The sequence below is a fragment of the Ascaphus truei genome, chromosome 4 (genome assembly GCF_040206685.1).
Source record: "Ascaphus truei isolate aAscTru1 chromosome 4, aAscTru1.hap1, whole genome shotgun sequence".
In the NCBI taxonomy this organism is placed as follows: Eukaryota; Metazoa; Chordata; class Amphibia; order Anura; family Ascaphidae; genus Ascaphus; species Ascaphus truei.
The window spans coordinates 209,534,365-209,558,563 of NC_134486.1; positions in this window are offsets into that span (position 1 = coordinate 209,534,365).

A 24,199-nucleotide genomic window follows, 5' to 3' on the forward strand; every position below is an offset into this window, starting at 1 on the left:
CCACATAGTAGAATCCCATTAAAGGTGGAGGCGCTACCGAACGATCACTCAGGCATACCCCAGGTTCCCAATAGCGGAGACTCAGCTCTCCTGTACGCCACAGGTATACCACCATACACATATACCATAGCCACACATCTTCCAAGGGGTTCGGGAAAGTGCGCTACACACAGTTAGAGATAATATATATTATAGACATATGTAGCAGTTACAGACCAGGTTAAAATGTGAGACAGCTTTGGTTTTGAAAGAACTTAGCCTGTAGGAGGCTTTGAGAGTCTCCGTGAGATTGTTCCAGTTTTGGGGGGCATGGTAAGAGAAGGAGGAGCAGCCGGATACTTTGCTGCACCTTGGGACCATGAACAGTCTTTTGGAGTCAGATCTCAGATGATAAGTGCCGCATGTGGTAGGGGTGAGGAGCTTGTTCAGATAGATGGGTAGCTTGCCAAGAAATTATTTGAAGGCAAGACAGGAAAGATGAACTTTGTGCCTAGACTCAAGTGATGACCAATTTAGTTCTTTGAACATTTCATAGTGATGTGTTGTAGTTGCATTGTAGAATAAAGCTGCATATTGAGTTGTAGAGGGTGTCAAGTTTGCTAAGGTAGGTTTGGGGTGCTGTGCTGTATACTATGTCCCCATAGTCTATAATTGTCATTAGCATCTCCTGTGTGTTATGCTTTCCAATCTGCAAACGTATGGAGTATTTGTTCCTGTAAAGATGTAACGCTTGCGCTGCCTTAGAACAAGACAGGACCCCGGTACTGAGGTGGGGAAGTATTGAACCACGTTACCACAACCGCAGAAGTGTGCCTGGCAGGCGGATTGTCAACGTAGCCAGCTCTTGGTTGGAGAGAGTGGGTAAGTCCAAATACTTGCCACGGTCTTGGGTTGGAGAGATTAGAATGGTCAAAGTCCATATAGCCGTGGTCGGGGTTGGAGAAATCAGCAGAGTCGAGGGTAAGCTGGGGTCAGTATCCACAGGACTTTCTAATTACAAGCCGGGTCGGTACAGGAAGAGTTAACTGTATAGAGAAGCACAAAACAGGGAGCAAGGCACAACAGACGTGGAAGCACAAGGCTACAACTAGTTATGCTCAGCGAGGTAAGACAGGAACTGCAGAATATTTATAGCACACAGGAACCAGTCACAAGGGAGGCGGAACGGAGGCGCGGCCTCCGTGGGGCAAGGATTGGCTGCAGGAGACAAGTGGGCTGTAAGTACTTGCCACGCAGCTGGGGAGCGATGCACGATGTCACGTAGAAGAGCTGCGTGTGCGCTCTGTAAGCAGAGCTGGGGTGCGTGCACGCGCTGGTGCCAGAGTAGAGGACTGCGAGACAACAGGTAAGGATGGAACACGTCGCGGAGGACGTGTTCCCCGATTCCTTACAGTACCCCCCTTGAGGATCGGCCTCAGGACGATTCCCAAAAAGCTTGTGCGGGAACCTGGCGTGGAACCACCTTAACAAGCCGGGAGCATGGATCTGACGAAGCGGTACCCAAGAGCGTTCCTCCGGTCCGAAGCCTTTCCAGTGTACGAGGAATTTAACTCCTCCTCTGAAGTATCTGGAATCGATTATGGATTGAATTTCGAATTCTTCTTGACCCTGTACGATGACAGGTGGAGGTTTAGGCGAGACATCAGAAAATTGAGAACTTTGAACCACCGGTTTTCACAATGAGACATGGAAGACTGCCGGGATTCTCATAGCGTAACGCGTAGCTCACCACAAACGAGGTGCGACCGCGGGGCTGAGGTAGGGATTTGTATAGAACGCCGATCACAACCACGAGGGCGCGTCTAGAGTGCAGGATAGTCTTGCATGCCGGGTCAGGGCTTTAGAAGACAGCATAAATGTGGTACTTGCCGGGTCTAGGAGTGAAGAGTAGCGGATCGTTGGGGTATGTAGCCGGGGTCAGGATTGGAGAGAGCATTGTCGTCATAATGCCAAAGCCAGTGTCACTGCAGGAGAGTATCACAAGGTCAAAGTCCAAGGCAGGGTCAGGCATCAAGATAGAGGCAGACAAGGCAGGATGCGGTGAGATGCAGTGTCACAAAACTGGAGCAATGCAGGAGAGTACTGACAAGGTATATATAGGACCTAACAGGGGAGTTATCCCTGTTCAGGTAATGTGCCTCTAATCCAGCAGTGTGGTGGTTAACTGCTGGTAGTCAATTAACAAACACCACCTGCCTGATTAGATTGCTTAGAAAAGCCTGTCTTTTGAGACAGGAAGTGAGACTCCTTAGCTCACACCTGAGCTGAACTTGGAGACAGAGCAGAGATTCTTTAGTCCACAACTGGGCTGAACCAAGGAAGGACAGATGTCTTGAGCGACAAGCTGACCACAAGACAAAGGGGACAAGATTCTAACCTGGAGCCTGACATTTCCTGTGCACACAAGGGTGCGGTTCCAAGAGAGCAGAGAAGCTTCCCCTACAGCAGCCCAGCTAACAGATAAGACTTTCATTTATAAGACTTTTTATATCTGTTCATTTTATGCTATATGTTTGGGGCTGGGAGACATGCTTATCTAAAGGGAGTGGTGGATTGCATAGTATTTCACTAGAAATACTCCCAAGTGAATAGAAGCTTTGTTTACCCCTTGTTTGAATGGTTTCCTGATGTTAAGGAAACAGGCGCAATAAAAGCCTTATTTAATTTCACCATAACCAGTCTCCCTTGCATACCTCTGTGAGCGTCCGCCTACACTCCCTCCAATGGGAGGCAACCAGGAAGAGAAGGAGCCCTCACTGATAGGCTGCTGGATTGTGCAGGTACGTTCTATTGTTCAGCCGATTTGGAGTGGGGGTTGTACCTCTAGATAGTGTGCGTAACCCGCGCATCACGCTGGTGACCCGGTCGTGTGCCACTCAGATGTGATCCGCCTGTGTCTTTTGTCTGCGTACTTCCTGTAGAGTCTTTTGAATCTTTTTCCAAGAATTTTGGAGTGAGTTTACTCTGGAATCTGCTGCTGGAACCCCAGAAGGATTGGAGGAGATAGGAAGGCGAGCTGGATGGTATCCATAATTTATGAAAAATGGTGATTCTTGCGTAGACTCATTTCTGAGTGAGTTATGGGCGAATTCAGCCCATGGAAGTAGCTCCACCCAGTTGTCCTGTGCGTTGCAAATAAAGCAACGCAGATATTGCTCTAATGACTGATTCGTTCTCTCGGTTTGACCATTGTTTTGGGGATGATACCCAGAAGAAAAAAGAAGAGTGATCTCCAACCTTTGGGCGAAGGCACACCAAAATTTCGAGACGAACTGTAAACCCTGATCGGACACTATAGAGAGTGGAACTCCATGAATACGAAATATTTCTTTGATATAAACATCTGCTGGGGTGGAAGAATTAGGAAGACCATTGAGAGGAATGAAATGAGCCTCCTTGGAAAATCTATCCACAATGACGAGAATCATATTCATCCCACAAGAAACAGGAAGCTCAACAATAAAGTCCATTGAGAGGTGGGTCCACGGTCGGTTCGGAATGGAGAGAGGACGGAGCAGACCAGACGGCTTATTGCGGGCGGACTTATTTCGAGCACAGGTGGAACATGAATTGATGAATTATTTGATATCCTTAGACATATTAGGCCACCAAAAGGTGCGTCTGATCAGATCGGAAGTTCTTTTAGTACCCGGGTGACCGGCTGACTTAGAGGAATGACCCCACTCAAGAATTTTCTGCTGAAATTGAGGTGCAGCATACAAACAACCCTATGGCACTTCCATGCCCTCAGGTATGCGCGTCTGCATCTCCAAGACCTTATCTAGTACATCAAAAGAGATTGCCGAGATGACATACTGTATTTGGTGGGTAAAATTGTCTCAGGAATGTCTTCAGATCTGTCTTCACTGACAAATTGATGGGATAGGGCATCAGCCTTTAGATTCTTAGTCCCAGGAATGTAGGAAATAATATAGTTGAATCTGGAAAAGAACAATGCCCAGCGAGCCTGACGGGAACCGAGTCGACGGGCACCCTCGATATATAACAGATTTTTATGATCCATGAGGATGACAGTATGTCTGGACAGGGCATTTATTTTCTTACAGGCTGCAGCTATAGAGCAGCGTGCCGCTGTCAGAACAAATGAGACTAGCTTTTTCAAGGGGGTCTGCGAATTCTCTATAGGCTTTGCCAGCAAGAAGGTCTGCGGGTCCATCGGAACTCTCATATCCATAACTTCCCGGATCAGATCTTGGATCATAGTCCAGAAGTTTTGTATCTGTGGACAAGTCCACCAAATATGTACCATACAGTAACTCCTCTAAAGCCACACCCTCTCCAATATAGATCGGGCGTTCCTGGAAAGATCTGGATCAGCCTACTCAGGGTTAAGTACCATTGGAATAAAATTTTGTATATATTTTCCTTTATTATCGTACAAATTGAAGTTTTAGCTGCTGATTCCCAGATATCCTCCCAATCATCTCTGTCAATTTCTATGTTGAGATCTTCTGCCCATTTCAACATATAGTTATGTCTTTTGTGCCGCCGGTGGTGCTGCTATTCCCGTATATATTCCCGAGATCAGATTCCTCTGGTAGGTGTCTGTTCTACATAATTTTCCAAATTTTGTTACATTAGGGAAATTTGCTTTCTTTGAAATAGTATGCAGGAAGTGTCTAACCTGTAAAAACTTAAAAGGTGCCAGATCCTGTGTTTGGAATTTGTTTTGTAATTCCTGGTAAGTGAAAATCGACCCTTTTTCCACCAGATCGTCTGCTATTTTGATATTTAATTCCCTGAATTGCATGTAGTATTTTTGGGAACATCCGGGGAACTCCAGTTTGTCAAATATACTGTAGGTGTTAGTAAAGATGGAGAAGAGGCTAGAGAATATTTCTTTTTGCTTTTAGACCATATCTTCCATGTACAACAATTTGGCCAAAATGTTAAACTAAAAGACCATTTTATTTATTAGTTATCTATACATGTATATTTAGGCACTGTACCGTGTATAAGTTTTACTGGATGTGCACTGAGCTTTGTCTGTGTTTTATGTTATGTCTTTGGTTTTAAATATATATATTGCCATGCTCAGTAGCACTCCTCTGTGAAACTTATATGCTTATATATATGTTGTGGTTATTTTGGGGGTTCAATATGAGCTTGTAGGTGTTCTGTATGTTTTATAATTCTTGTTCAGCTAGTCTTAGCTGATTGGAGGGTGGCAACCTCCTACCTAATTGAAGCTCACTCCCTCCCACATTTAAATGGTTAAAAGCTCACTCCATGGCATCTCCCACTCTCAGGGGAACTTGCTTGCATACAGTGTGATTGTGACAAATCTATTACAGAGTGCTTTTCCTGGTAATGTACAGGTTATTAAAAGCTTCAATCAGACTTAGAACTTTGCAACTAATTTTGACAGATTTATTATAAATCATTCTTCCTGGCAATGCACAGGTTATTAAGAATCTATATTAGTGTTAGGGACCCTTGAAACGTGGTCTGCCGTGCAGTTGGCTCAGGGGCTTACAACAATTTGGCCAACATTTTAAACTAAAAGACCATTTTATTTATTAGTTATCTATACATGTATATTTAGGCACTGTACCGTGTATAAGTTTTACTGGATGTGCACTGAGCTTTGTCTGTGTTTTATGTTATGTCTTTGGTTTTAAATATATATATTGCCATGCTCAGTAGCACTCCTCTGTGAAACTTATATGCTTATATATATGTTGTGGTTATTTTGGGGGTTCAATATGAGCTTGTAGGTGTTCTGTATGTTTTATGAAGCCCCTGTGCCAGGTTTGTCAAGTATGGGCAACACTGGGATAGGTGGGAATATTTGTTCCCACGCAAAGATTGGCTGAAGAGGTTACAGATAGGGATTCTTACTGCATATGAATCTCTGCAGCCGACCGGGAGTCATATTCTACTATGGTAGAACGAAGTAAGCAGCTTCGGAGGAGAAACAGTGGTTGCGAGAGGCGCCACTATCCAAAGACTGTTTTCGGCTCTGTTTGTGCCCAACTCCCGCTCCTGGAAAATGCCTAGAGACTCTATTTCTAAAGATTTCGTTTTGGGAATAGAAGTTTTTCTTTTACCCCATCCCAGTAAGTGTATTTCAAATGTTTTTTTGTTAACTAAGCTGTGTATGTTCATTCTGTAAATAAATCACAAATTATTTTATCTCTTGCTTTGCTCAATCAAAGGATCCGGGTATTTTGGTGTTAAAAGTTCTGGTCTACCATGACAAGGATCCACTATATTCATAGCTACCCTCTGGAAAGGTTCCCCAATTACCGGTATCGGGTTCAGGGGGGCCCTCACCCAATTACCCACTTTACCTACTTGATGGCAGGCATCACAGGAGCGGCAGAAATCTGCCACTGCCCCTGATGCCCCCGGCCAGTAGTAACACTGTAACAGCCGGGCTCTCATCCGAGTGACCCCCTGATGCCAAGCTAGAGGAATTGAGTGGGCTACCGGTAACAACTGGTGCCTATACTTCCTGGGAAAGACTAACTGTCTCCTACCGGTCCAGACCCAATCTAGACCCATAGCCGTCTGCTCTCTATATAAGAGCCCACGGTGCCATGAGAACCGTTCTGACCCACTATCCGAGTTAGACTCGGACACCCGGAGCCTCATGCGCTCCAAGCTGGGATCAGACTTCACCGCATTCCTAAACTGTGTCCCTAATTCTGGCCACCCCTACTTAGTCTCTATGTCAGGAAAACAGGGAACAGGTAAAAGTGAAGGTAAGTCAGTACATTATCGCGACCCATTCGGGCTTACCTGCCTGGTCTCCTCAGAGACCCCGGGAACTGTTGGTCCCAACTGCAGGGGTCCAAGATGTTTATGGGGAGCGCAGATATATATGTGAAAAGAAAAACACAAGCAAAATAGTGCAAATATGTCTTTCAAAAGCTTGATATTCAATGAGTTCTTAGTAGAATCCAGAGAAATGTGTACTTACAAATTTTCCAATATACACTTGTACTGTACATAAAGGTTTCTTTTATCCTGAATCAGCAGCTTTCACCAAGATGTATGTACTGTATATATGTATATACTGGAACCTTATCGAAATAGAACAGAAATACAGGACATAGCGCAGACTGTTCAAATGTTATCTTCTTAAAAAACAAAGTATAAAAATGCACTCACATTTTACAAAATATAATCATGCATTTAGGATATAATATCCGCACCAACAGAAGTCTGCTTCCACAATCTGTATGGCGTGTGACGCCTGCTCTCACGTGTCTGGAAGGGAATCCCTCAGGCTGGCTGGAGATCGAGCTGTAGGCAGACAGATGTCTTTGGAAACGCCCACCTCTGACGTCGCTCCGAATCGTCACGTATCCAGGAGGTGCCTTCTAACAGCGTGGAGTCAGGAAAAGTAGTGCAGACCGGTCTCAGCTAGTGTGTCCCTCTGCTAACCGATGCTGGATTACACTCTACGCGTTTCACCAATGCAGACTCCTGATGAAACCTGTACCTGTTCCGGTTTGGAAGGGGTGTTTGAAAAAGCCCATGCTTGGGTGAAACGCGTTAGAGGTGCAGGGGCATCCTTTTCCCCCCCTCTTTTTAACCATGCTTCAATAAAGGACACTTCACAGCACAGTCCAGCAGTTGCTACGTTTTTTCTGCCTTGTGGTGCCCGCTGAAACACCCCTTCCAAACCGGAACAGGTACACTTTCTCTGCATCCCTTGTAGCCATGGAGCACACAGAACCGACGTTCACACCGCATGTGAGTAAACCTGCTGCTTAAATGAGAGCCACCCCAGGCATACAAGATTATTCAATTCAGGGAAATTACAGAGGTCAAGGGGGGGTCCAAACACTCCCTACTTACAACTCTGTATACCTCTGTTATACCTTGTGCCATCTAGGGGTTTAATGCATATAGCCTCAAGCATGCAATACCACACCAAGTGATCCGGTTTAAAACGCAGTTAAAAACACTTACTTTACAATTACTGTGGGTCACATATGCTCTGTAGCACTGGTTAATTGGGGCCACTTACCCCTTACAATTTTGTCCTGATGAAACCTGCCTGAAACCCACCCTGAAATTTACAGCCTAGCAATCTCCCAATCCCAGCACCCCTGCCAAGGCAAAAGTCACATAATTCTTTATTGTCACGAAATTAGTATACAGTTGCAGTAATACATTTTCAACACCTGGGTCCCACAGCTGACACTCTTAGACCCTAACAAATGGGTCAGGGTTAACCAAGTGGGCTTGACCTGGTTGATGAGCCTGGTTAACCCCTTCACTATCACACTCATGCAGTAAGAAGCGATAAGCCACTTATCGCCAGTTTATCGCCAAAAAAGCCTACAGCGATTCAATAAGCCCCGATAAGCTGGCGATAAAAGCAAAAATTGCAGTTTTTTTGACCAGATAAAAAAAATAAAAAAATCGGCAGACGCAGGGTGATAAGGCACTTTTCGGCACTGATCGCCAGTTTTTCAAACACGCTCAATTCTATAAGCCCCGATCAGCTTAATGCAGCTGATCGCCACTTTAGAATTGAGATTTCTTCTCAAAATCGTCCCGCTAAAAAAAGTTGGCAAGTAGGTGGGGAGAAGCTGCCGATGAGCGGCGAGACGGCACTTAGAAAATAAAATGCATGTTTCCTTCATCGGATTGATGCCAGGAGACTCCAGAGCTGATACCCATTAATACAAGCACCGGAGACCCCCGGCATGAATCAGATGCATGAAAAATGCATTTACAGGCAAATACTTTACCTTAGTGGCTAACCGCTAAGGCAATGAAGGGGTTAAACACCAGTGCCAGGCTTATTGTGGGTAGCGGGGGTGGGTGAAGGTGGTATTTGGCCTTTGGTGGGTGTTTAGGCCTTACGGGGGGTTGCGGGTGGACTTAATCACTTCATTACCTTAGCAGTTAATACCGCTAAGGTAATGAAGGGGTTAACCCCTCCAGCTACCCACACGGTAGGCTTAAACACCCATCCTTGGGGCTAATACCCCTTCACCCACCAATGCTACCCACGATAAACAAATATACACACAACAGCCCTACTACCCACCTCCTAGGCCCCCAATAAACCATTACAATATCTAATAAACACCAATAAACAACCCACCCCTTGTGTCCCCACATACTGTAAAACCAATATTAATTTTTTTACACACACGATTAATACCCCAGGCCAGCGGGGGTCCCCGGTGGTCCCGACGGGTGTCCGCAGGCCCCACAGTGCACTCTGTGGTGTATAGAAAAGGGATTAGTCCCTGAAGAAGAAACGTTCCGTTTCGAAACGCTTAGGACAAGCTTGTACTAGTGCTCTAGCCCCATACTGGCACCCTACTGCGCGATTTTGACTGTTGCTGAGCGGCGCCGAATCCCTGCGGTGACGTCACGATCCAGGAAGTGATCCACACGGAGGAGAGTGTTGGCGCACAGCTGATGTCTAAAACTGCCCTGCTGAAACACTGCAGGAATCAGCAGCTCCCAGCCTGCCTGTGCTCAGGGGAGCAAGATCAAGCAGAGGTTGTGCACACATTTCAATAGGACCCTGCACCATCGAGGACAGCAGTATCACCCCTGCAAAGACTTATATCCTGGTCTCCGGAGGCGTTGGGTAAAATATCCCGAAACTGCTTGTTATTAATTTATTTGATGTACGCACATTACTCACCATTTATTATTCATGTCAATAATATTTTGTAATGCACTATGAGCGTTGTGCGCTGTGTCTCTTTTTTGTATCCACTCTGTGGTGTACCCATGGGTGACTGGGGGCCTTCGAGTGGTTCCTGCTAGGCTCTGTGGGCATCCAGGTGGTCCCTGCTGGTTTCTGTGGTCCCCAATGGGGTCCACGGTTGGTCCCTGTGGGTGTCTGGGGGTCCCCGGATCATCCCCACAGGTGTCTGGGGGACCATGATTGGTTCCAGAGGGGTCCCCAGTTCCTCTTTGCAGTTGTCCGTGGGTCCTCAGGTGGTTCCCGTGGGTCCCCACTGGCCTGAGGTACCAATCCTGTATTTTAAATCAATCTCCCCCCCCCCCCCAACACATGCAGTACTGTAATGGGCAAAATAACTATTATCCAGATATAGATAAAAGATTTTTTGCCCATTATTAAACACAACATTAGCCATGCAGCATAAATAAAGTAAATAAAAACAGTTCTACTTACCCCTGGCAATGTGAAGGGGTCCTCGTCAGTTTACTGCAGGGCCATGTCCTCCGATATCAGCAAGAATACATAATAAATACAATCTAATGGCCCCATGCCCGTTAATCACCTTAGCAGTTAATAACCGCTATAGTAATTAAGGGTTATTCCACCTTGGCTCGCTACCCACCCGGGAGGCCTAACCACCCACCCCGTACCCACTATACCCACCCTTTAACCATTCATTGGTACAGTGGGTACATAATGTTCATATAATATGGGCATGATTTACCCCTATAGCAAGAAATGGGGACGGAATAAAAAAAACAGGACCATATAAAACACATAACATTGCCAAATAAAACACATAACATAGCCAACTGAATACAGGCATACCCCGGTTTAAGGACACTCACTTTAAGTACACTCGCGAGTAAGGACATATCACCCAGTAGGCAAACGGCAGCTCGCGCATGCGCCTGTCAGCATGTCCTGAACAGCAATACCGGCTCCCTACCTGTACCGAAGCTGTGCACAAGCGGGGAGACTATAGAGCCTGTTACACATGCGTTATTTACATCAGTTATGCACGTATATGACGATTGAAGTCCATTAAATGCATCGATAAGTGTAAAAAAGGGAGTGCTTCACTTGAAGTACATTTTCGCTTTACATACATGCTCCGGTCCCATTGCGTACGTTAATGCGGGGTATGCCTGTACATAACAAATGGCAATAAAACTATTGAATTGCACAGAGGGTACATCATGTCCATATAATATGAGCATGATTTAACACTATGCCAGTTTACATTGAGGACTGTGTGGTTTGAATCACGTTTTCTACTTCATATGATCTTTGGACGCTTTGTCCTGCACCCTCATTGATATCCTATTTTTCTATTTCTGCATACTGCATTACATTTTCCCATTGTAGTACCTATTATTAGTGGAGGGTTTGCTTGTTTTTATTTGGGGCTTTGGTGTGTCCATGTGGGTTGTGGGGCTAGGGAAGTACCCTTCTGTCCCTTAGGGGCTAATGGGAACGGGCCTGACGAACGTTGCCCCCCTGTGCTCCCCCTTCTACCCACTTTTTTGTTATCTTGCCCCCCCCTATACCTGCCCCTCCCCTATACCTACCCCCCTCTTTTTTCACCCACACACCCCTTATGTGGTTCTACCTATATGTTATTACAATGTTCTATGTGTGGTATTGTATGTTTATTGATTCACTTTTGCATATATTAAATTACACTTTTTTGGTTTTATACCAATGATCTGATTTCTTTATATAGGGAGTGCTGGACCATTCAGTATTGTGTATTGTGTTGAGAGGGATTGGGTCCTCTTTAGTCCACGGCACCTTGCACTATATATTTGTTGTTTATTATTGAGTGCTGTTTATCGTTATTGTATTCAGCGGTATAAAGCTGTTTGCTCTGTGTAGCTGTTTAAAAGCCGCTGCTCTGTGCAGCTGTAAAAAACTGTTTACTTTGTGTAGCTGTTTGAAGCTGTAGTGCAGTATCTGATCTTCCAGAAAGGCTGTAGTATGCAGCTTGCTTCCCAGCAGTATGGCTGTAGAAACTGAAGCTTTTCTGTGCTGGATCCGTAAGCACAAGTATCCTTTTCACTATTCTGGACCCAGGCTCACATGTAGCATGTGAGAAAGTCCATGTAGCTTAACTAGTCCCCTTTTTAAAGCACACAAATCTTCTTCTATTTTCTTCAACTTTATTGGGAGAAGTTATCAGAAATATAAAAGTTCTTGTATGTGGATTGTAATGGCAAATTTCTCTTGTCAGGAGAATTATCTTGGTGAGATAAAGGTGCTCTGCTACGGAGGGAAGTGTTTCTCTGAGGGAAAGGTGAAAAGGATTTCATTTCTAAGGGAGCAGTGGAAGATGTGTGTGGCGGTGGAAGGGTTAACCAGGTCAATAATAAAGGTATTATGCCCGGCTGGTTAACGCTAAACCGTGTTGGGACAGAAGGGGTTAAAATGTATTGACACCATAATACTATGTTTTCCACTACACTACCTTTATTGTCCCTGTTTTGCAGCTCAGAAGCTAGCTGCAGTTAAATGAATGAATGAGCTATGTGCTAACTGTATTTGCAACACAAGGGGGAGCTTCTAGTGCTGTGCCAAGCGCTAAATTGAAGAAGCGTGCCTGTGAATAAGTAGCTGCTTTAAAGATAGGTATCAGTTTCCAGACCACAGACGTCGAAAGCGCAAAGTCAATTGAACAAGTGGTCTGCGGTTTAGCTGAAGTGCCTTCTTGATACATGGTATCCTGCCATCTCGTTATCCACTTAAGCTGAATTTGTGGCGCGCATCTGCGGTTTCCGATCAAAGCCAGGACGGATGCCTTGTATGCCGGCTTGTAACCCAGACTGATTATAGGTCAAACCGCAACCCACATCACAGAGCCCCTTCAATTTAGTGGATAACTTGCGCTAGGAAAGAGCTAACACTCTAATTTTTGGAGTGCAGTTAGTTAAAAAGAAACCATGACCATACATATAAGTTTTATATTTGTTGAACCTACAGAACATATGTATATAAATAAACTGTATGCCAATGGTGTTTTAAATGCAAAGGCAGGAAACCCTTTTTCTGCCGGTCCGGCAATGAATCCATTAACATGCCCATATGTTATGGATGAATTAACTGAGGGATTTTTCATCTCCGAACTTCAAAGGGCACCCAGCTAAATTGGTGCCCTGGTGTCTAGAGAAGTCCGGAGTTGAAAAGCCTCAGAGACCCAAGGTGTTAGGGTAGCCGGGATATTTGTAAGTACCAGATACCGGTGTGAAGTATGGCCGCTTCACACTTGGTATCCAAACCCCAGACTTGCTGTTGCCAGGTAAGAGGTTGGGCCCAGTATGCTAAGTAGCTCAAGTGTGAGGTTAACGCATGCTCTTAGCAGACCGGGAAGCAACTTCTGCCCGTTCTATGAACTCCTGGCAAGTTGGGGATAGGTGGGAAAGGTTATTCCCATGAGAGGATTGGGTGTGCATTTTAGGAATAGGACCCTTAACCCTATAAGAATGCCTGCAGCTCCCTCCTAGTCAGATTCACCTAAGATCAACCAAGAAACGTCCATGTTCCAGCGTCAGGGGTTCCAGAGTGTGAGGGGTTAACTACACCGTAACTAAAAATTACACCCCTCTTCCACAATTCGTTTGAGCTGGGGATTCCTGAACGAATCCTGTAAGGACATTTCTAAATCTTTCCTTTCGACGGAGATATAGGGGTGGCAAGTTGCGCCCCTAGCCAAGGACTGTCACACGGCTAACATCACGCACCCATTTGCAATGTGCCCAGAGACTTTGTTTAATTCCGTGGACATTTTATTTCGTTTCCCCATCCCAGTAAGTGTTTATTGACTGTAATTGTCTAGTATTGTGTGTTTGTCTTAAAAGGAAATAAATGACAATTTATTTTACCCGCCTTGTACTACTCAATCCAGAATAATGGTATTAATTTTTGGTAAGACCTGGTCTACTGTGACAAAGTGTCTTACTCACTGTGTCTGCTCATGGAAAAGAGAAAGCACACTTTCCTGTCAGACAGGAACAAGCTAAGGGGCATAACAATCTGCAGATAAAGGGGGAGAGGACTAAACCAATCTCGAATATGAGCATTGGGAGGTTACCATGGCAACTGGCTAATGGCTGTGTAAAGGGGATTATTATTTGTAACAATAATGTTGCAATATACACAGGCACTGGCTGCTTCAGAGCAGGGAAAAGCATGTAACTTAACTAGGGAGAGCTGGTAGCCTGAGAGCTGCAAAGGTACACAGAAAATAAACAATCCTGTTCTAGGACGCTAACCGCTAAAGTGATTAAGGGGTTAGGGGCCATTAGATTGTATTTTTTTATTGTATTGTTTCTGGCAATGGAGGACATGGACAGTGACAGGCTGGCAGGGGTAAGTGCAAGTTTTATTTACTTTATTTCTGCTTGTTAATGTTTTATTTTAAATTGGCAAATGCACTATTATCCATATCTGGATAATAGTAATTTTGCCTATTATTGTATTGTATGTGTTAGGGGAGAGGGGAAGGAGGGGGAGTGTATTTATTTCAAGTATTGGACATTTTATTTTTGGGCACATGATTGGTATCGCAGGCCAGTGGACACCCCTGGACACCCGCGGGGACCACCGAGAGCCCCCGGACACCCGGGGGAGCACCCAAGGACCCCCAGGCACCCACTGGGAAAACCTGGGGATCCCTGACACCTGTTGGGACCACCCAAAGACCCCCAGACACCCACTGTGACCACCTGGAGGCCCCCAGACAACCGCAGGGATCACCCGAGAGCCCACTGACACCTGCAGGGACCACCACAGCGCCCACGTCTGCCTCTAGTATCATTCCTCTGCATAAAAACAAAAAATTGCTTTTATGTATGTTAGGGGGGTATAGGGATTGTTGGAGGCACAGGGGTTGGTTGGGTAGTACATATTGCAATGTTTATTAGGGGGAATTGCCCCCAATAAACCTGCTATTGTGCCTTAACCCCTTCATTGCCTTAGTGGATAGCCGCTAAGGTAATGAAGCTGCTTTAATGTAATTTTTTTAATATTGTGCGGGAGAAGGTCTCCTGAGCTGAACCACTTTGATTTCTGGCTCAAGGACCCCATGCTTTCCGAGTTACAGGACCCAGTATGGGGGCATCGGTTGCCAGTATCGCCACCATTTTAAAATTGTCCGCGTCACGTGACGGGGCGATTTAAATAATGAAGGAGATACCTGCACCCCATATCTGGGCCTGTAACTCGGGAAAAGGGGGTCCCCAGGCTGAATTCAATGTGGTTCATCTAAGGAGACCCCCTGCTCCCACACACTATTAATAAAAATTACATTAAAGCAGCTTCATTACCATAGCGGCTAGCCGCTACGATAATTATTTTCTATTTTTATTGGTGTTTTGATACTAGTGTACATGAGCAGGGGTCTCCTGAGTTGAACCGCATTGGTTTCAGCCTCGGGGACCCCTACTTCATGAGATACAGGCCCCATTATGGGGTGCCGGTATCCCCCTGCAGGATTTCAATCCCCCGGTCACTTGACGCAGGAGATTTCAAACCAAAAGGGATACCGGCACCACATAATGGGGCCTGTATCTTGGGAAGTAGGGGGTCCCTGAGGCTGAAATCAATGCGGTACAGATCAGACCCTGCTCATGTACACTAATATCATAATCAATATTTTTCATGCATGATCGCCTGTAAGAGCCGTGCATGGAGACGCAGCGTCTCCATGCAGCTCTTACAGGCTTCTTCTTTTCTATCGTGCTATAGACTTTATAGATGACAGCGCTGATAATAAAAAACGGCTCATACGATAAGTCCATTTTTTTAACGGCCTTAAAGAAATGGCCTTCACTTCTTAGTGAATCCCGCTTTTGGCTTCATGTCTTACAGCGCAAAAAAATGCATAGTCGCACGCAAAAGCACTGTTTTTATCACTGCTTTGTGAATCAGCCCTTTAGTGCGTGTCTATTACAGACAGGTTCAATATGGTAGGATTAACACAGTGTTAGTCCCATTCAGATGCAGGGATGTCCGCTGTCTTAATCCTGATGAGCCATTACCGACTGCTATGCGGTGCGCCGTCGACTGTCAAAGCATTGCACACTGTTGACCAGCACATCATCGCAGCCGCACAACCGACCATAGCGCTGCATCTGTATAAGTTATTTGTTGTTTTTGGTTGAAAAAGATATAACACGTAATATATACAGTACCGACAAACTTTATTCTTACTTGGCTAGCTCTGCGAATTTCGGAATATCCCGGTGATGTGCGGTTTAGTGTCGTTTTCTCCCGGGGTGTATTGCGTTATTTCGCGCCTGTGATTTAAGCATTTTATTCCCGCTGGCTGCAATACTGCAATGCCGTGTAAAAACACATGGGGGCGTTTGCGAGCTGTTGTCTTTGAAGCCGAGAAATTCATGAATTGTAATGCAGTATATACTGAATATATACAGTATATACTGTATAACAACAACCCCTATAACCCCTAACATACACATACAGTACTCTATATGCACAGCAATGAAACTATAGGCCGTCCCCTGGCGAGATGTGTTTGCAGCAGAGAGAGAACCGCTGCTCTCTCTGCGCAAACATCGGCACATTAAAAATTATTTAAAATACATTTTTATTCATAGTGTAGATGTGCAGGGGGTCTCTGGAGCTGAACCGCGTTGGTTTCAGGTCCGGGGACCCCCTGCTCCCCGAGATACAGCCCCCTTTATGAGGTGCCGGTATCCCTCTGCATTTAAAGGTCCCGATCACGTGACCGTGGCCTGTAAACCAAGCAGAGGGATACCGGCACCCCCTAAAGGGGCCTGTATCTCGGGAAGCAGGGGGTCCCCAGACCTAAAACCAAAACGTTTCTGCTCCGGAGACCCTCTGCACATGTACAGTATAAATAAAACACATATATAAATAACAGAGAGATAACAAATGACACAGATAAAACACAGACAATAATTCCCTGGCGCACTATCAGATAATAAACCTGACGAATCGGAGTAGTCCCATGAATCAAAAGATGGTATAAAGAAGATCCACAGTCCACAATGTCCCGTTCTTTTACACAGAATGCTGGTCTGAAAATACAAATAAAACAACCATTGCGCAGTACCCTATGGTCAGTATTCCAAGACCCCACCGTTGCTATCTACTTACTTAAAAATAGATAAGAATGGGCCTCAAAAGGTTTCTTTAAGTCCCCCCACGATTGGCTCCGACTGATTCCTGCTGCTGGTATCACGCTTTACACTTCCAGCATCAGCATCACCATACCGATTGGGAACAGAAAGGGGCACCAATAGTATAGCACTATAACATTTATTGTTAAAAAATGACAAGCATAAAAACATGCACTCACATGCGAGAATGCCCTATGCGTGTCCTACAACGTGCCGTCCGCTTCACATGGGAGGATGTCGAGGGATTGCAGGGGGAGGCTGGAGCCGGCGTGGGTCCCCGCTTCGTGGCCGCGACTCGGAGCGCCTAGTCCCTCCTCCGATGACGTTCCCCGTCAATCAACCTCCTTTCCTTCCACAGGGTCTGCACGTTGCAGCACGTTCAACAGGCTCCACCCTACGCGCGTTTCGTGACTCTGACGTCACTTCTTCAGTGCCGGTATCCCTCTGCATTTAAAGGTCCCGATCACGTGACCGCGGCCTGTAAACCAAGCAGAGGGATACCGGCACCCCCTAAAGGGGCCTGTATCTCGGGAAGCAGGGGGTCCCCGGACCTAAAACCACAGCGGTTCAGCTCCGGAGACCCCCTGCACATCTACACTATGAATAAAAATGTATTTTAAATGTATTTATTTCTATTCATGTATTTATTTATATATTTAGATTTATTTATTAATTGTGCTGCTGCTGTGTGTGAATTGTTTTTATTGTGGGTAGTGGGGGTGGGTGAAGGGGGTATTAGCCCCAACTGTGGTTGTTTAGGGCTTGCGGGTGCACTTAACCCCTTCACGACCGTAGCGGTATTAACTGCTACGGTCGTGAAGGGGTTAAGTGCACCAGTAACCCCCACCCCCGCTACCCACAATAAAAAAAATTCACGCACAGCAGCCCCACAATTAATAAATAAATCTAAATAAATAAATAAATACATGAATATAAATAGATATATATATATGTGTGTATATATATATATATATATATATATATATATATATATACAGTATATATATAACAACAATCCCTATACTATATATATATATATATATACATATATATATATATACATATATATATATATATATATATATATATATATATATATATATATATATATATATATATATATATATATATATATACATGATGAACCAATATACAAATAAATGTAGAAGGGTTATCAAAACCATACTGTACTACAAATAACACTTCTCCATACAGACACACTACATTACAATGAATTTCCTTTAATAAACCTAACTGATCTTACAATCTAAATCATCAAATGCCAATGAAACACCTCACATTCCAACCATCACATTGCATTTACGTTGTATTTATGATGCATAAAATCTATGCACCATATACATTCTGCAAATGAATGTGAACAATATCATTGCAAGCAAAATACAAACACTTCCAAACAAGTCAACTACTTTAACCAATCAAGTAAACAAAAATCAATTAGCAATCATTATTTACATCCCTAAACAATTGACAGTCCATCCTGAAAAATGAAACAATTAACTAATTCACGCCTGGAGCAGAACAATTTAGCATGTGAAAAAATATACCTGTAAGTACCAACCAGAATACAAACTTTAAAACCAAGGCTAGCCCTGACCTCCCTCAAACACACAATACAATATCAACAATTACATCTATCTAATTTTAAAATACTTTAAACACACATTTAAGCATAGTTGCATAGTCAAATTAATTTTAAAACACATCAAATCAAGCTTTTAAAACAACATCATTTTACGTACTTGCACCTACCTCCCAGCAGCGCTCCCATTGATCTATTACCACGGGGGTCCCTTCCAGCCTGGGTTTGCATTCAGTTATCTGTGTATGCAGCAGTGCTATGTGCCCTACTGCAGCTTTGTAACACAGTGCTGCATTACCAATGCTCCCAGTGTCCTTGTGTATCACAATACTTGTGTAGATTGTACACCAATTACTTCCCTGACAGGGTCACATTTTCTGTTCATCTACTGAATTATTTCCATACAAGTATTGTGAGAATTAACAGTAACTCTATTCTACAGTGTATCAAACTAGTTAAGACATCACCTGGTCATCTAGAGTGATTTCACACCAGAACTGCACAGTACACGATTTAGGTTTTAAATATATTTGTTCTGTTTGCTTCCTTCAATTACATTAATAAAAGTTTATTATTTTCATCTAGTAGGGTTGAGTGCATCATATAGGGTTCCTTCCTCTCTCCCCCATATGCTAACATCATTTCTTACCCTGTATGTATATATCTCTCTAGACATATATACATACAGCAGCGGCAGCTCTTATTCGAGCAAATGCCGCTGGCTGTATGAGGCTGGGAAGCGGGTAGCCGCGGCGCGTGGCGGCGCACTGTGACGTCACGGTCACAAGCGCGCCCGGCTTCCCCGTCTTCCCCGGCTTCCCCAGGCTTCCCCGACACCCCTGGAGTTCAAATCTAGGTAAGCGGGGGTGCGGGGAAGCAGAGGGGCAGAGAAGAAGCCGGGTTCGGGGTGTCTTTGGGGGGGTAATTGCGCGCGATGTGGAGGGGGGGTGCGTGGGGGAAACGCGGCGGCGCGCGTTTCTGACTGGCGGCAGCTGGGGTAGATCCCGGCATGCCGCCGGCATTTACTTTAATAAAGTATGTCGCTACTGTACATACATACAGTGGCAAGAAATGATATACCACAAAAAAAAAAATACACATGTTAAAAAAGCTTTTAAAAAATTAACAAGTTAAATAAAATATATTTCTTTAGTTCACTTACCATTACTTGCCCCCACCGACTCCCGTTGCGCAGCTTACTCATGAACCAATCCACGAACAGGAACCCATAAAATAATAAACCATACAAAAAAATAAACATTAAACTAAAAATTCAAATCAATCCACGGGTCTTCTATTTGTAATCCATCTTTATCTTCATCTGTATTCTTCTTTCTTCTATCTTCTTCCGGGCGGGGCGGGGTCTGCTTTCCATCTTCGGCCACGCCCTGGTCTTCTTTCTTGTCCGGAGGTCCTTCCTCCGTGGCGTCTGGCTTCAAATTGAGACAACATATGCTTTTAAAGGCCTATGACGTCACATTTTTGTCATATGGTTCCCACGGCCCTGATTGGGCCGTGAAAACCATGAGTTGTGGCCGATAAAAATAAAAATGATGACGTCACTTAAAGGCAATGAAAGCACAGCCAATCAGAATGGCTTTGCTTCAATTGCCTTTAAGATGACGTCATGAAAAGACACATGGCCGCCCTCACATGGTATGGTAGCCAATCAGAGCGTGGGAACTCCATCCCTACTCTGATTTGCTCTAGTATACCATGTGACAGAGGCTTGGGGGGAAAAAGGATGTGACGTACTACAGCCAATCAGAGTAGGGATGGAGTTCCCATGCTCTGATTGACTCTAGTACCATGTGACAAGCTTTCAATGACGTCACATCCTTTTCCCCCCCAAGCGGAGGGGCCATGGGCAGGATGGGGGGGGGGGTAACGGTATGTGGGTAGTGGGTGAGGTTGGTTAGACCTCACAGTATGCACATCGGGTCCCCCCCCCTCCCCACATTTACATAAACTGCACTCACAGCAACACACGCAGGGAGATTTAACAGACACAATAGAGGGAGGGGGCTTTATACAGATTACACTCAGCACAGGGAGATTTAACAGAAACATTAGGGGGAGGGGGCTTTAAACAGATTACACTCAAGGCAGGGAGATTTAACAGAAACATTAGGGGGGGGGGGCTTTACACAGATTACACTCAAGGCAGGGAGATACAGGGGATGTACTGTACTGTATGTTGATTATTGCAATGCTTCAATGTGTGTACAGTATAATGTTTTTTTACAATTAGATAGATGTAATCCTTGGTATTGTAAGGGTTAGCTTTGGTTTTAAATTTTGTTTTCTGGTTGGTACTTATATATTGATTTTTGTTTACTTGATTGGTTAAAATAGTTGACTTGTTTGGAGTACAGTATTTGTATTTAGCTTGCAATGATATTGTTCACATTCATTTGCAGAATGTATATGGTGCATAGATTTTATGCATCATTTATACAATGTAAATGCAATGTATTGATTGGAATGTGAGGTGTTTCATTGGCATTTGATGATTTAGATTGTAAGATCAGTTAGGATTATTAAAGGAAATTCATTGTAATGTAGTGTGTCTGTATGGAGAAGTGTTATTTGTAGGACAGTATGGTTTTGATAACCCTTCTACATTTATTTGTATATTGGTTCATCATGTGTGTGTATATACTGTATATATATATATATAAAGCAACTGTAAATATTCCTGTATATTCATTTGCATGTCTAGACAGGTCTGCAACCCTGTCTTTCACCATTATCACCCAGCAAACAGCACTTCCACTGCAGCAAGGGATTCTGGGAAATGACATGCAAATGAGCACACAGTGCATTGACTAAGGGTTGCTCATGTAATGTGAGCATGAGATAAAAGGTGGCACTGTGTGCTCATTTGTATGTCATTTCCCAGAATCCCTTGCTGCAGTGGAAGTGCTGTTTGCTGGGTGATAATGGTGAAAGACATGCAAATGAATATACAGGAATATTTACAGTTGCTTTATGCTTTACTGTGGAGGGTTTTAGTCACTTTTTTTACCCACCATAACCTTAATAGTCATGGTGATTACCTACTCTTATCTCATTTGAACAAATGTCAGCAAGCCAACCTCACACTGATGATACCCATCAAGGTTGAAACATGTCTGTGAGTGGGTTAACTGACTTTGCATCTCCCAAGTCCTTGCTTAAAAGCTGTGTTTAAAGCAGCATGCATTGACTAAGGGTTGCTCATGTAATGTTAGCATGAGATAAAAGGTGGCACTGTGTGCTCATTTGCATGTCATTTCCCAGAATCCCTTGCTGCAGTGGAAGTGCTGTTTGCTGGGTGATAATGGTGAAAGACAGGGTTGCAGACCTGTCTAAGACATGCAAATGAATATACAGGAATATTTACAGTTGCTTTATGCTTTACTGTGGAGGGTTTTAGTCACTTTTTTTACCCACCATAACCTTAATAGTCGTGGTATATATATATATATATATACATATATACATACATATATATATATACATATATATATACATATACATATACATATATATATATATATATATATGTATAGGGACTGTTGTTATATATATACTGTGTATATTTATTTATATTCATGTATTTATTTATTTATTTAGATTTATTTATTAATTGTGGGGCTGCTGTGCGTGATTTTTTTTATTGTGGGTAGCGGGAGTGGGTGAAGGGGGTGTTTGGCACTTGGTGTGAGTTTAGGACTTGCGGGGGGGTTGCGGGTGCACTTAACCCCTTCACGACCGTAGCAGTTAATACCGCTACGGTCGTGAAGGGGTTAAGTGCACCCGCTACCCCCCGCAAGCCCTAAACAACCACCGTTGGGGCTAATACCCCCTTCACCCACCCCCACTACCCACAATAAAAAAAATTCACACACAGCAGCAGCACAATTAATAAATAAATCTAAATAAATAAATAAATACATGAATATAAATAAATACATTTAAAATACATTTTTATTCATAGTGTAGATGTGCAGGGGGTCTCCGGAGCTGAACCGCTTTGGTTTTATGTCTGGGGACCCCCTGCTCCCCGAGATACAGGCCCCTTTAGGGGGTGCCGGTATCCCTCTGCTTGGTTTACAGGCCGCGGTCACGTGATCGGGACCTTTAAATGCAGAGGGATACTGGCACCTCATAAAGGGGGCTGTATCTCGGGGAGCAGGGTGTCCCCGGACCTGAAACCAACGCGGTTCAGCTCCGGAGACCCCCTGCACATCTACACTATGAATAAAAATGTATTTTAAATGTATTTATTTATATTCATGTATTTATTTATTTAGATTTATTTATTTATTTATTTTTTGGGCGGCTGCTGTGTGTGAATTTTTTTTATTGTGGGTAGCGGGGGTGGGTGAAGGGGTTAACCCCTTCATGACCGTAGCGGTATTAACTGCTACGGCCATGAAGGGGTTAAGTGCACCTGCAACCCCCCCGCAAGTCCTAAACTTACACCAAGGGCCAAATACCCCCTTCACCCACCCCCGCTACCCACAATAAAGCGGGCACGGTGGGTTAACCCCTTCATTGCCTTAGCGGTTATCAGCTATGGTAATGAAGCAGCATTTCTGTATTTTTAATAATATTGTGCAGGAGCAGGGGGTCCCCTGAGCATTAATTTCTGGCTCAGGGAACCCCCTGCTCACTGTACAATATTATTAAAATACAGAAATGCTGCTTCGTTACCATAGCACATAGCCGCTAAGGTAAGGAACGAGTGTTTATTTATATATGTGTTTTATTTATACTGTACATGTGCAGAGGGTCTCCGGAGCAGAAACGTTTTGGTTTTAGGTCTGGGGACCCCCTGCTTCCCGAGATACAGGCCCCTTTAGGGGGTGCCGGTATCCCTCTGCTTGGTTTACAGGCCACGGTCACGTGATCGGGACCTTTAAATGCAGAGGGATACCGGCACCTCATAAAGGGGGCTGTATCTCGGGGAGCAGGGGGTCCCCGGACCTGAAACCAACGCGGTTCAGCTCCAGAGACCCCCTGCACATCTACACTATGAATAAAAATGTATTTTAAATAATTTTTAATGTGCCGATGTTTGCGAACAGAGAGCAGCGGATCTCTCTCTGCTGCAAACACATCTCGCCCCCGCCGGCCTATAGTATCATTGATGTGCATATACAGTACTGTATGTGTACAGTACTGTATGTTAGGGGTTATAGGGGTTGTTGTTGTGCAGTATATATATATATGCAGTGAAATTATGAATTTCAACTAATTGGATTGGGACATGTGTATGCCGCATTGAGTAATTGGTACTCTCAGATTAAGATGTCGTACCATCATACAGCAGCGGCAGCTTTTATTCTTACAAATCACCGGCTTTTACCTGGCATGTTCCTGGAATGCCACGCTGTTCACCCAGAGCATGCCGCGCTCCCAGCCAGGCGCATACCCGGCAGACGCGTGGTTGATGTGTTAATTGATAATGGTTCAGGATTTACTAGGCTGCAATGCTTCGCGTGTCCGCCAGATGGCATAAATTCATGAATTGTAATGCAGTATATATATATATATATATACTGCATTACAATTCATGAATTTATGCCATCTGGCGGACACGCGAAGCATTGCAGCCTAGTAAATCCTGAACCATTATCAATTAACACATCAACCACGCGTCTGCCGGGTATGCGCCTGGCTGGGAGCGCGGCATGCTCTGGGTGAACAGCGTGGCATTCCAGGAACATGCCAGGTAAAAGCCGGTGATTTGTAAGA